At 37.5% G+C, this 13230-nt stretch overlaps 1 long non-coding RNA gene across 1 annotated transcript; it reads right to left on the minus strand.

Annotated features, from left to right (window-relative positions):
• Positions 1-57: 57 nt before the first annotated feature.
• LOC121866762 lies at positions 58-4580 on the minus strand. The gene is made up of 3 exons (XR_006089018.1): positions 4462-4580; positions 2205-2424; positions 58-520 (listed from the first exon to the last, which is right to left on the minus strand). It is a non-coding gene; the product is annotated as an uncharacterized LOC121866762 (long non-coding RNA).
• Positions 4581-13230: the final 8650 nt, after the last annotated feature.

The raw sequence follows: 13230 nt of genomic DNA on the forward strand, positions 1-13230 counted from the left end.
AAAGTTTCCCACATTCCTCACATTTAAACTTTTTTATACCACTGTGTCCAAGAATGTGTGTCTTGAGATGACTCTTATGTGCAAAATAATTCCCACATTCCTCACATTTAAACTTTTTTATTCCACTGTGTCCAAGAATGTGTCTCTTCAGAGTACTCTTCCTTGTAAAATATTTCCCACATTCCTCACATTCAAAATCCCTCTTACCACTGTGTCCAAGTAAATGTGTCTTGAGATAACTCTTATGTGCAAAATGTTTCCCACATTCCTCACATTCAAACTCCTTTATACCACTGTGTCCAAGAATGTGTTTCTTGAGATTACTCTTAGATGACATTTTTTTCCCACATTCCTCACATTCAAACTCCTTCATACCATTGTGTACAAGTAAATGTGTCTGAAGAGTAGACTTTAAGCAAAACCGTTTGCCACATTCCTCACAGGAGAACTTTTTATCTCTGCTTGACATTGTGAATTTCTACTTAGTTACACTTGGTCTTGAGATGTGACATCACAGTATCTGAAACAAAATATTTTGCCTTAGATAATATTCTTATGAAAGGTAGTTTTATAATTGAAAACTAGAATTAAAAAAACTAACATGTGTAAGATGAAAATATTCTAAAAGGAATTACAGTATTCCCTTAAAGTTCGTGTTTCTAAAGCTTGCATCCTTCAGAAACTCACAGATTCCCATGAAAAATAAATAAAATAAATCTGAGGCTGTGTGCCAGGGATCAAGAGGAGTCAACACTACAGGACAGTACAGAGTACCATATTTCCAAGGTCATAAGATGCACCCTATAATTAATAAGGTAAAGTTGGGAAGAAATTGCAGATTTAATAGCCTACTGTACTGGTAAAACCAAATCACTGGCTTTATGCTATCATGTTTTTCACTACCACAACTACCTATCACTGTGTGGACCTAATGTTCAAACAGTGTTATATCATGTTTATTTATTTATGTTATTTCATATTTATTATAATGTTTTAAGCATACATAATGTGGTTATACACGTGCATATAGCTATTCATATATGTATTTTGCACACATCTAGGACTGGCATGAAAAACTCACAGATTTTGCTTTCTCAAGGGGGTCCATTTTACCTAACCCCAGTGATCATTAAGGGAATACTGTTCAAAGTTTTAATTACAGTTAATAAGAGTTTATGTCAAAGTTTGAGAAAATATGTAAAGCAGGGACATCACCATCTGTCTCTCATATTTACTCACTGGTTTTGTTATTTCACCAGTTTCATCTTGACTAAACTTACTTTAGGGACTGTCTTCCCAGTCAAATAATTGTGAAGTTGTTCCCTTTCATTCTCTCTCACTTCAGCGGACCGAAGAATATTACTGATGTAAGAGTCAGTAAGACATTGGGGCCACCGACCCACTAAGCCAGACGACACACACCCTCTCTCTACAGCTTCAAAACCCTCACTCAACATGTTATTGGCTAAATGTTACTATCTGCTAACTCTATAGGTTGTCCGTGAAATGATTGACACAAACATATTGGACTGAAACAAAGTGTGAATGCTTTTAAATGTACAAGAATGTGACCTCAGCTGGAGGCACAGTAACTCTTAATGCTAACACACAGGGAGGGAACAGCAGACAAAACTGTGTCACAACTCCCTGAGGTAACCAAACACTACCTACCTACCAGATACCAATAAATGAGACAGCTGGTATGAAGGTACCCTGAACAAGAAGGCTAGAGAGTCTTCACCACCATGTAAGCACATCAATCCTCTATTGCTTGGCTGAATAAGATAACCAGGACAGCTGGACCAACATCAGTTTCCAGAACACTCAGGTGCCACAAAGGGAGGAGAGGGACCTGAGTCACCCTTTACTGTACTGGCAGTAACAGGAAGACCTACTCTCCCTGTCTCACCCTTGTGATTCATCTTATAGTTGAGACTCAATATCACTTTATTATGGTTAGTTTCCCTTAACTTATTGAGTCTAATGACCACACTAATATTAATATACTACAGGGAATGTCATCATATTCAAAGGGTTAAAATATAGTACTCTAGGGATTAAAGAATTATTCTAAAAAGCGTTGATAATTGTACACAAAATGCAAAGTCAAGTAATCTACAGCTCTTCTTATGAAATGGTTACTTGAATAATATTACAGATGTTATCCCTCAACACCATAATTACACACATGACTAAATTCTCACCTTTTTCTGCACAAGTTGTTAGTCAGTGGGTTATATCAGCCTGGGGTAGTCTGTAGCAGGTTATATCAGCCTGGGGAAGTCCCTGACAGGTTATATCAGCCTGGGATAGTCTATGGTAGGTTATATCAGCCAGGGGTAGTCTCTGGCAGGTTATATCAGCCTGGGGTAGTCTCTGGCAGGTTATATCAGCCTGGGGTAGTCTCTGGCAGGTTATATCAGCCTGGGGTAGTCTCTGGCTGGTTATATCAGCCTGGGGTAGTCTCGGGCAGGTTATATCAGCCTGAGGTAACAATAATATACATATATTAATATATATGGGATAAACAACTCTCAACAGTAGATGTTAATGTAAAACAAAAGTGTGATGTTATACTGTCATCAGCTTTGTGTTGTCTACTGTTGTGAGTTGTGTTGTGTAGCATCACACACAATGGGACAACTTAACACAACACAACATTTTACTTTACTTACTGTAAATTAATTTACAGTGTCCAGTTGTTTAGTTAATATAGTTAAACATATTTGGGATCACCTGAAGATTGGTCCCAGCTTATTTCACCTTAAGATTAACCACAGTAATGCTATCCTAACTTAACTTACTTAACCATACTTAACCTAATCTAACATGACTTAACCTAATCTAACATGACTTAACCTAATCTAACATGACTTAACCTAATCTAACATGACTTAACCTTACCTAACACGACCAACACAATATTGTATGGTAAAGGTGAAGGAGATGGTTAGCACCAGAAATAACTTATGGAATTGAACCAAAAATTCCTGGAGATATTATTTCCAGAGACACTATTTTCATGATACTGAACACGAAAATGGAAATGAGAAACCACAGACCCTAAGAGAACCTAATCTAACCAAAGAAACCTTAACCATCCTTAACTAACTTTCTACTTAATATGGCAGCAGGTCCGCCCCTTGGCTAGGATGTTAAGTAAGGTTAGGTCAGGTTCTGTTAGATTCTGTGCATTCTCGTTTCCATTTTCATGTTCAGTCTCATGAAAAGAATATTTCCATAATTTTTGGTTCAATTCCAGTTAGTGTTTGAAGCCGCATAGCGTAAATTCTTGTTACACACAAATAAATATTTCTTGTTGAGTGTCAGTTCTCTGCCACATTTTGAACACTTAACATCCTGCCAACTAGTCCATGTTCACAGATGAACTCTTGTAGTAGGTCTTCATCCTCCACAAGGATAATTATCTTGTAATAAGACAATGAGCATCTGTCACAAGACGCCCTAACTATGGCTTGCTTGTCTCCTCTTGTGGTCGAACAATAAGTATAGGAACACACAGTTCACTTATTATCCAATGCTACTTGTAAGGTGCTGTAATGAATCAAATGGTATAATATGTGAATGGATTCCAACAATATGATCCTCATAACATATAAATAGAGTTGGTTTAAGATCCTATTGTGCGGGAAATACAAAATGTACAGGTTCAGCGCAGGTCATAGACTCCTGACTCTAGATAGTGAAGTCCGCTACCAAAAAGAAAAACAATTAAACCTATTATATATGGTAGATAAAGCCTGGATACGATTCACTGTCATTTGTTAACAATTTAAGTGAGAACAGAATCAGAACTTAACTGTTTACAATTGGACAACAACACGCGTCAACAAGACTGGACTGCCGGAGGAATATCTAAGGCAAATATTAAATTTCTTCAAATACAAAACATGTACAGACATCCATTAACTGTCATATGATCAGTTTTTCATCGTGTTTTATCACATAATTTCCCTCAACCTTCATGTCATGCTAACCTTCTCGTCCACCTTTACCCATAATATAATGTAATCAAACCTAACCTAACCCTAGCAGCTACCTGATAATATTTCACCTTAAAATATAAAGTTTTCTTACCTCGAGAAACATAATGTATGAGTAATGTGTTTTGTGTCACTTCACTTTTATAATTGTTAATGTCTTTATCGTTAACAATGGTTTGTTTGGTGTAGTGTTTTAACGCCACATTGTCCCTCATCTTTAAAGCCCTGTTACTAGTGTTAAAGTGGCCATATCTCCATAAATATCAACCTACCACTCAAATAAAGGTCATATTCCTTTATAACAAGATAAAAAACACATTAGTTAAATCTATTTTAGTAATCAATTTCCCGTTATGGCATAAAATGAATCTTTATCATTCCACATAGCAGGAAAGGTCATAATACAGTATTAAGGTAAACAAGGTCATATAACACACCTGCACTCTTAATAACTCACCAAACACTTGCTGTAATGTCCAGGAGGAGGAGAAATAAACTGTTTTACGAGAAAATTGACGGAAGTATACAAGATGGTGAAGCGTGTTGTTGTTGTTGTCAAGGAATATCCAATAAGGAAGAACAACTCTCCACTATTAGTCACCACAGGTTGACCCGTAGTGCCGCCTGGTGACTGAATGACTAACTAACCACAGAAAACATATACAAATGAGGGTAAACTATTATTATTTATTGACCCTCATAGAAGAGGTCCTCATGAACATTATACAAAACTTATGGCATAAAATACTTTACTTGAAGTAAACTTTCTGTATAAACCATTATTAAAGAAGATATTGACAGGTGCTTTATGAAACTTACATTATAAGTAATGTAGTAGGCAATAGGCAGCTATCAAATAGGGAGGTACTGTACTACCGTCTGGGAAGATATTGGAACCATAATGTGTTGTCTAATGGTAGACCCTGGGGCCATATGTGACCAAGTCCCAGGTTGATGATCTGACTTGCTGCCTCATTTACACACAATTGCAGGGTCTTGTTTCTCGCACTTTGAAAACACAACATACATATATTGCTTCTCACTATTGATTTTTTTTTGTGGGCTTATCCCTGTGAAAAAATGGTAAATAAATGGATATATTTAATATTTTACATTATATTATCATGAATATGGCTACTTAGGTGCCCCTTAATCCACCCCACATATATATGGGAGAGGTTTCTATACCCCATAATCCACCCCACATAAATATGGGAGAGGTTTCTGTACCCCATAATCCACCACACATAAATATGGGAGAGGTTTCTGCACCCCATAATCCACCCCACGTAAATATGGGAGAGGTTTCTATACCCCATAATCCACCCCACATATATATGGGAGAGGTTTCTATACCCCATAACCACCCCACATAAATATGGGAGAGGTTTCCTATACTCCCATAATCCACCCTTACATATATATGGGAGAGAGGTTTCATAATCTCCATAATCCAACCCACATATATATGGGAGAGGTTTCTATACCCCATAATCCACCCCACATATATATGGGAGAGGTTTCTATACCCCTTAATCCACCCCACATAAATATGGGAGAGGTTTCTGTACCCCATAATCCACCCCACATTAATATGGGAGAGGTTTCTGTACCCCATAATCCACCCCACATAAATATGGGAGAGGTTTCTGTACCCCATAATCCACCCCACATAAATATGGGAGAGGTTTCTGTACCGCATAATCCACCCCCCATAAATATGGGAGAGGCTTTTGTACCCCATAATCAACCCGACATAAATATGGGAGCGGTTTCTATACCCCATAATCCACCCGACATAAATATGGGAGAGATTTCTGTACCCCATAATCCACCCCCCATAAATATGGGAGAGGTTTCTGTACCCCTTAATCCACCCCACATAAATGTGGGAGAGGTTTCTATACCCCATAATCCACCCCCCATAAATATGGGAGAGGTTTCTGTACCCCTTAATCCAACCCCCATAAATATGGGAGAGGTTTCTGTGCCCTATAATCCACCCGACATAAATATGGGAGAGGTTTTAGTACCCCTTAATCCACCCCACATAAATATGGGAAAGTTTCTGTACCCCATAATCCTCCCCCCATAATTATGGGAGAGGTTTCTGTACCCCATAATCCACCCCACATAAATATGGGAGAGGTTTCTCTACCCCATAATCCACCAACATAAATATGGGAGAGGTTTCTGTACCCCTTAATCCACCCCCCATAAATATTATGGAGAGGTTTCTGTACCCCTTAATCCACCCCCCATAAATATGGGAGAGGTTTCTGTACCCCATAATCCACCCCACATAAATATGGGAGAGGTTTCTGTAACTTGATAACCAACCCCCACATAAATGTGGGAGAGGCTTTGCACTCCCCATAATCCAATCCCACACAACATGGGAGAGTGTTTAATGTGGCCTCATAATCCACCCCCACATGTGGGAGAGGCTTCGTACCCCATAATCCACCCCACAGGGGCCATATGGGAGAGGTTTCTGTACCACTTTATCCACCTGCCATAAATATGGGAGAGGTTTTAGTACCCCATATCCACCCACATAAATATGGGAGAGGTTTCTGTACCCCTTAATCAACTCCCATAAATATGGGAGAGGTTTCTGTACCCCTTAATCCACCCCATATAAATATGGAAGATGTTTCTGTACCCCATAATCCACCCAACATAAATATGGGAGAGGTTTCTGTACCCCATAATCCACCCCACATAAATATGGGAGAGGTTTCTGTACCCCTTAATCCACCCCAAATAAATATGGGAGAGGTTTCTGTACCCCTTAATCCACCCCAAATAAATATGGGAGAGGTTTCTGTACCCCTTAATCCACCCCACATAAATATGGGAGAGGTTTCTCTACCCCTTAATCCACCCAACATAAATATGTTAGATAAATAAAGAAGACAGACAGATAAATATTACTCTCATACATATAAGTCAATCTTAATGGAACTATTTTTCATCCTAATATTTTCATGTGAATAATAAAACATAAAATTATCACAAACATTTTATAAACAATATTGTTTTCAAAATTACATCAACCTTTGAACAGTGGATTAGGCGACCTTTGGGTAAGACGAGGTCCACATTACAGTCTATGTTAACATAAGAACATAAGAAAATACGGAGTCTGCAATAGGCCGGTTGGCCTGTGCATGGCAGCTCCTGTCGAGAGTTACTATCACTCTCTATCATCCATGAATCTATCTAGCCTCCTTTTGAAACTTTCCAGCATTCCAGGACTTACTACAAAGTTGCTAATGTTGTTCCACTCGTCCACCACCCAATTTGTGAACCAGTTCCTTCCCATCTCCCGACTAAACCTAAACTTATCCAACTTAAATCAGTTGCTCCGAGTCCTATCCTGCTCGGATATTATAAGAACTTTATCTATATCCCCTTTATTGATTCCTTTCACCCACTTAAATACTTCTATCATATCTCCCAGCACTCTTCGTTTTTCTAGGGTATGCAAGTTCAGTTTCTTTACCCTATCCTGATATGGAAGGTTTCTAAGTCCCGGAATCATTTTCGTCATTCTTTGCTGCACCGACTCTAGTGAATTGATATCCATTCAATAATAAGGGCACCAAAACTGAACCGCATAATCGAGGTGCGGCCTGACTAGCGCAAGATATAGTTGCAATACGACCAATGCACTCTTATTACTTACACTTCTAGATATAAAATCCAATATACTCTGTTTGCCTTATTTCGAACATTAACGCACTGTTTTCTAGGCCGTAGGTCCGGGCTTACAAGTACCCCTAAGTGTCTTTCACAAGTTGACTTCTCTAGGTTGATGTTGTTAAGGCTGTATACATTGACAGTTCCATGGTTTTAACTCATATCTGTGGTATAAGACAACTCCCCAAACTACTAAACCACCTGTGGTAAAGTTTAAGTCAATTTGACCACCAATATGGTGATATGTTTAACATATTAAATACTTTGAATGGACGTTTGCCTGAACAAGCCATTTAAAGATCATGTGTGTGAAGACTGGAATATTTGGATGATGGATGGTGAAAAATCCTTTCCAAAAAGTGGGGCTACACGCGCTGCATTACTTGATGTGCTGTCTGATCAAAACAAGGAATAAAGTGAAAATAGAGACTGTAATAAAACCTTTCAAAAGGTGAGGTATCTCTAATGTAATGGATGGTATGGAGGCAATATCTTATAATTCTTCCATAGTGAGCAGCCAAGTAGTGTATATATTTGATCATTTAATGTTTTTATTAAAGGTAATATTACATATATTATGTGTAGACCACCACAAGATAATGACCCACAAGTCTTGCCTGGCCACAACACTGAACCTGTGTCTTATGGGTTTGTAGTTGACAGCACTAACAAGTAACCCATGAGGCCTATTACAGTTGTGAGTGCATGTCAAGTGTTCACGGGGACCAGTGCTGGAAGACAAAGGATAGCCACCAACTCCTGCTTTCTATACTTGGTACAATTATTATTTACAAGGTAGATTCACAGGATAGATCCACACAGTCCTAAGCTCAACTGAGTTGTGTGAAGCAGCGAGACACACAGGTCTGGTCTACAGTGAGTCCTCCCGGTTCTCTCTACCTTCAATCCCTCCTCAACTCTCCCACCAAGCATTGTGGGTAATAACATCACAGTTACATTAATTCACAAATTATTAATGAGACAATTACAACAAGTTACAATAAAAGACAATTAAGTAGATAACTCAAACTACTTCAATCAACATTAACATATAAGTTAATAATTGGAGTAACATCACAATACCCCAAGTTTGGAACACCTTGTACAAGAAGCCAACTTCACACCCAACCACCATTATGTATTATATACAACAACTCACTATATACAACAAATTACACAGATTAGCATAACATTTATGTATGTTATACATTACCATAAGAACATACATTATATATTACACAGAGCCCTTGGGATGTACCTAGTAGCATCTGACAGTACAGTACATCACAGTTGGTAATGTACAGTACATGTTAGTACATCACAGTTGGTAATGTACAGTACATGTTAGTACATCACAGTTGGTAATGTACAGTACATGTTAGTACATCACAGTTGGTAATGTACAGTACATGTTAGTACATCACAGTTGGTAATGCACAGTTCATGTTAGCACATTACAGTTGGCAATGTACAGTACATGTTAGTACATCACAGGTGGTAATGTACAGTACATGCTAGTACATCACAATTGGTAATGTACAGTACATGTTAGTACATCACAGTTGGCAATGTACAATATGGTACATGTTAGTACATCACAGTTGGTAATGTACAATACCCATACATGTTAGTACATCACAGTTGGTAATGTACAGTACATGTTAGTACATCACAGTTGGTAATGTACAGTACATGTTAGTACATCACAGTTGGTAATGTACAGTACATGTTAGTACATCACAGTTGGTAATGTACAGTACATGTTAGTACATCACAGTTGGTAATGTACAGTACATGTTAGTACATCACAGTTGGTAATGTACAGTACATGTTAGTACATCACAGTTGGTAATGTACAGTACATGTTAGTACATCACAGTTGGTAATGCACAGTACATGTTAGTACATCACAGTTGGTAATGCACAGTACATGTTAGTACATCACAGTTGGTAATGTACAGTACATGTGAGTACATCACAGTTGGTAATGTACAGTACATGTTAATACATCACAGTTGGTAATGTACAGTACATGTTAGTACATCACAGTTGGTAATGCACAGTACATGTTAGTACATCACAGTTGGTAATGTACAGTACATGTTAGTACATCACAGTTGGTAATGTACAGTACATGTTAGTACATCACAGTTGGCAATGTACAGTACATGTTAGTACATCACAGTTGGTAATGTACAGTATATGTTAGTACATCACAGTTGGTAATGTACAGTACATGTGAGTACATCACAGTTGGTAATGTAGTACATCACAGTTGGTAATGTACAGTACATGTTAGTACATCACAGGTGGTAATGTACAGTACATGTTAGTACATCACAGTTGGTAATGTACAGTACATGTTAGTACATCACAGTTGGTAATGTACAGTACATGTTAGTACATCACAGTTGGTAATGTACAGTACATGTTAGTACATCACAGTTGGTAATGCACAGTACATGTTAGTACATCACAGTTGGTAATGTACAGTACATGTTAGTACATCACAGTTGGTAATGTACAGTACATGTTAGTACATCACAGTTGGTAATGTACAGTACATGTTAGTACATCACAGTTGGTAATGTACAGTACATGTTAGTACATCACAGTTGGTAATGTACAGTACATGTTAGTACATCACAGTTGGTAATGTACAGTACATGTTAGTACATCACAGTTGGTAATGTACAGTACATGTTAGTACATTACAGTTGGTAATGCACAGTTCATGTTAGCACATTACAGTTGGCAATGTACAGTACATGTTAGTACATCACAGGTGGTAATGTACAGTACATGCTAGTACATCACAATTGGTAATGTACAGTACATGTTAGTACATCACAGTTGGCAATGTACAATATGGTACATGTTAGTACATCACAGTTGGTAATGTACAATACCCATACATGTTAGTACATCATAGTTGGTAATGTACAATACATGTTAGTACATCACAGTTGGTAATGTACAGTACATGTTAGTACATCACAGTTGGTAATGTACAGTACATGTTAGTACATCACAGTTGGTAATGTACAGTACATGCTAGTACATCACAGTTGGTAATGTACAGTACATGTTACTACATTACAGTTGGTAATGTACAGTACATGTTAGTACATCACAGTTGGTAATGTACAGTACATGTTAGTACATCACAGTTGGTAATGTACAGTACATGTTAGTACATCACAGTTGGTAATGTACAGTACATGTTAGTACATCACAGTTGGTAATGTACAGTACATGCTAGTACATCACAATTGGTAATGTACAGTACATGTTAGTACATCACAGTTGGTAATGTACAGTACATGTTAGTACATCACAGTTGGAAATGTACAGTACATGCTAGTACATCACAGTTGGTAATGTACAGTACATGTTAGTACATCACAGTTGGTAATGTACAGTACATGCTAGTACATCACAGTTGGTAATGCACAGTTCATGTTAGTACATTACAGTTGGTAATGTACAGTACATGTTAGTACATCACAGTTGGTAATGTACAATACAGTACATGTTAGTACATCATAGTTGGTAATGTACAATACATGTTAGTACATCATAGTTGGTAATGTACAATACAGTACATGTTAGTACATCATAGTTGGTAATGTACAATACATGTTAGTACATCATAGTTGGTAAGGTACAATACAGTACATGTTAGTACATTATAGTTGGTAATGTACAGTACATGTTGGTACATCACAGTTGGTAATATAAGAATATAAGAAAGTGGGATACTGCAGGAGGCCGACTGGCCCATACAGGGCAGATCCTTTTCACACCCATCCCAGCACTTCCATGTGCCTATCCAACTTCGTCTTGAAGCTCCCTAGCGTCCCCGATCCTACTATAGCACTCGGTAGCCTATTCCACATATCCATAACTCTATTACCAAACCAGTGCTTGCCTATATCCTTTCTGAATCGGAATTTATCTAATTTAAAGCCATTTGTTCTAGTTATTTCGTTATTACTGAGCTACAGAACATCTTCCATTTTACCCTTGTTAATCCCACTTACCCACTTGTACATCTCTATCATATCTCCCCTAACTCTACGCCTGTCTAATGAATGTAAGCCTAAGCTTTTCAGTCTTTCTTCATATGGAAGGTTTCTAATATTATGGATCATTTTTGTCATTCTTCTTTGTACTCTCTCCAAAGAATCTATGTCCATTCTATAATAAGGACACCAGAACTGAACCGCATAATCCATGTGTGGCCTCACTAATGCTAGGTAAAGTTTCAAGATAACGTCAGCAGTTCTGTTACTCACAGACCTAGATATGAACCCAAGAATCCTGTTTGCCTTGTTGCGAACGCTAATACATTGTTTTCTAGGTTTCAAGTCGTTGCTAACAAATACACCTAGATCTTTTTCACAAACTGAGTTTTCTATTTCCGTACATGTTAGTACATCACAGTTGGTAATGTACAGTACATGTTAGTACATCACAGTTGGTAATGCATAGTTCATGTTAGTACATCACAGTTGGTAATGTACAATACATGTTAGTACATCACAGTTGGTAATGTACAGTACATGTTAGTACATCACAGTTGGTAATGTACAGTACATGTTGGTACATCACAGTTGGTAATGTACAGTACATGTTAGTACATCACAGTTGGTAATGTACAGTACATGTTAGTACATCACAGTTGGTAATGTACAGTACATGTTAGTACATCACACTTGGTAATGTACAGTACATGTTAGTACAATACACAAGTGACAACAGGACATGACTAAGTCAACAACATCACCTGACTTGACCAAGCCAAATCAACATGGCTGGGTCTACATGTGACCATTACATGTTAACAACATTATTGTACAAGTTCTACTAGACTCATAGGATACCCCTCAACTAACACAAGTTTATTTTTCTAACATATTCTATCATGTCATGGTAAAGAAATTTACATCTTAAGAGCAGATAATTATAACTTGTGTTTAATATCTATAAAAATGGCATTTGTCACTTGTCTTTATTTCTGCTACATTCATAGAGTTTGTTCAAGTGGTTTTATATTGATGTATATCACTGTATTCAAGTTTATGAGTCACATTTACCTTCTGTTAAAGTCATTCAAACATTTATTGAATTCTGTTTTTTTAATGCATAAGTTTATTATGTTTGAGATTACTCTTTCAGGAGAAACATTTCCCACATTCCTCACATTTGAACTCTTTTATGCCAGTGTATAAGAATGTGGTCTGTGAGAGTACTCTTCTGGGAGAAACATTTCCCACATTTGAACTGTTTTGTCCCAGTATGTGCAAGAATGTGGTACTTGAGAGTATTCTTACGTGCAAAGTGTTTCCCACATTCATCACATTTGAATTTCTTTACACCACTGTGCACAAGTTTGTGATTAGTAAGACCAACCTTTTGTGTAAAACATTTCCCACATTCCTCACATTTGAATTTTTTTACACCACTGAAGAAGTTTGTGAATAGTAAGACCACTCTTTTGTAGAAAACATTACCCACA

This window comes from Homarus americanus, unplaced genomic scaffold, assembly GCF_018991925.1.
Source record: "Homarus americanus isolate GMGI-L3 unplaced genomic scaffold, GMGI_Hamer_2.0 scaffold35520, whole genome shotgun sequence".
Taxonomy (NCBI): domain Eukaryota; kingdom Metazoa; phylum Arthropoda; class Malacostraca; order Decapoda; family Nephropidae; genus Homarus; species Homarus americanus.